We start from the raw sequence: 2,444 nt of genomic DNA, 5'->3' as shown, positions 1-2,444 counted from the left end.
ACAAAAAAAAAAAAAAAAAAAAAAAAAAAAGGAAAAGAAATGATGCTGACTCATCACCTTCTCACCCCCTCCCCACAACCATCCCATCCGTGGGGATGAAAAAAGCAAGTATCTCTGCCTCGGAGATTTGACTCCAAGCTTCTGACACCATTTTGTAAGCTTTGGGGCTGGCTTGTCAGAGGCCTATGACAGCCTCCTGGCCTGAAGCCATTGTGAGATGCCATTGACTGTCAACACTTCTCACTTTCAAAGATCTCCAAAAGTGGAGGGGAAACGTCTCCAAATCAATGAAATACAGGAATACTGTTTTGAATCAAAATGCCTTCAATACTAACAAAAGAGATGGGGCGAAGGGCAGCAGGAGGCAGGGGTGGGGGCGGTGTCCACCTGAAGCGTTCCTCCATCAAGCAGAAGGAGAGTCCAAGCCCCCACTGTCCCTGCTTCTGTCTTGCCCTCAGCACAAGGTCACATGTCACCCCCAGGGGCCTGCGAGGTTGGGAAATAGCAAGGGTCTCGCCTGGGACCTACTGATACCCTGAAACAAAATGGGGGATTGGCAACTCGGGTGGAGAGCAGGCGGAGAGGGTCCTTCCCCACCCAGGCCTGGTCTCTCCACACAGGGGCTCTTAGCTTTGTGCTATGCTGGCCCTGACCTGCCCCCACTGCCTCCCTCTCCTGGAAAGTTACCGGCCGCGACAGATGGTTGTGGGATGTTTGTTTAATAGAAGAGCATTCCATCTTGCCTGCACCCCTAAGCAACAGGCTTCCCCGTGCTGCTGTGATGGAGCTGCACCCCGAACGCTGCCTCAGGCACCCTTAGCCTCCAAGACTCGTCTTCCCAGATGGTCTCTCCTTCCAGCCCCAGGAACACACAGCCCGAGGGCTTTCCTCAAGGCAGGTGTCTCGGGCCTAAGCCAGACAGAGGACTTAGGGAACCACGGCTAAGGGGCAGGGGTCACAGAGGGACCATGTGCTGGGCGTGTGGGGATGGGTGTCCTCGGAGCTGAGGTGAGCCGAGGACCAGGGCCTGGCTGCCCCCATCGAATCGCCACTATATCCCAGGAGGATGTTGCTGATGGCTTTGGAGCCGCACCACCGCCAGCTGGCTCCCTGGGCCCCCACACTTTTCCTATTAGCTATTTTGTTATGGTCACTGGAGCCAGGGAATCATTTAAAGACAGCCGTTAAGTTGATTGCCTTTCTCGGAGGCAGGGAAACACTCCTCTATTACCAAAACACAACCAGTGGCAGAGTCTGAAAGTGCAGGATAAGTAGCCCACAATTCACCGCATTCTGCTCGGCCCGGCCATCCTGCCCGTCACTGGAGCCTGGGTGACAATTTTACAGAAACGTGGAGAAAAGCGTGTCCGTCATCCAGAATTCAGTCGTATCCTTTGCCATGCTGCCGAGTAAATGGACGAGCTTCAAGACGGGAAAGTAGAAAATTCACTGGGCGCTTTTCTGTGAAATGTCAGAGTATAAACTTCTTTAAGAAAAATATCTGATCCCAGCAGAATGAGCAGGCAAGCACTGTGCACCGTGTAGACCAAACAGAGACAAGTTCAAACCACTGAATCTTCCAGCTGGAGGCAGCCCTGAAGAGTGGTTCCCTGAGGCCCCGCATCAGGGGCAAGCCTGCTGAGCCAGAGCAGTGGGATTCACTCCAAATGCGCCCGAGTGGCCCCCGTGCCCCCGACCTCTCCCGGCCTAAACGCCAACACTCCAGCCACCACGTCGGTGATGAGCAGGTTTGGGGCTATTCTTGGGCTTCCACTCCCAGGAGAGCAGCACTTTGGGGCGCAGCTGCCCCGCCCACCAAGCGTCCGTAGGAACAGCTCTGAGTCTGTCCTGGTCCTCTCCACACCCACCGCCCTCCGAGGACCACTGGCCAGCCCCATCCTGCTGGACGCGGGCTCTCAGACGCCCCCGGACAGGACGCCTGTCCCCTCCGAGCCCGCAGGCCTCCCCCTCCAGCCCTGCCCCCCCTCACCGGGACCCCTGCTCCTCCTCCAGCCCCCGGGGGAGGCGGACTGACCAGCCTGGCAGCCTGCTCCTTATCCACTACCCTCCTTCCCCTCGACCTGGACTCTGCTTCCTCACAGGGTCACCCACTTGCTTATAAGGTCTCTTGTCTTAAAGCAACCTGCATCTCAAACTCAAAATGCCCAAGTGGACCCATGCATTTCCTCTGCGCCCATCTGGCCTGCAGCCCCACCAGGACCCACTCGTATGTGGTCCCACTGTTACCCCAGTGGCCATGCCTGGGTGTCCTGCATCCCTCGGACCCCATGCCGGCCCCATCCCAGAGCATGTGGTTCCTGCTGCCCCGCTGCCCCGCACCTGAGTGGGTGCCCAGAGCCCAGGGTGGGTGCTCTTTGCATCACTGGCGGCAGCCCACCTCACGTTCCTTCCCCTCTCCTCTGGGCTGTGACTATGACCTCCGG

Source organism: Lipotes vexillifer, unplaced genomic scaffold (genome assembly GCF_000442215.2).
Source record: "Lipotes vexillifer unplaced genomic scaffold, Lipotes_vexillifer_v1.1 scaffold1117, whole genome shotgun sequence".
Classification (NCBI taxonomy): domain Eukaryota; kingdom Metazoa; phylum Chordata; class Mammalia; order Artiodactyla; family Lipotidae; genus Lipotes; species Lipotes vexillifer.
Note: the sequence above shows the minus strand (reverse complement) of the source record.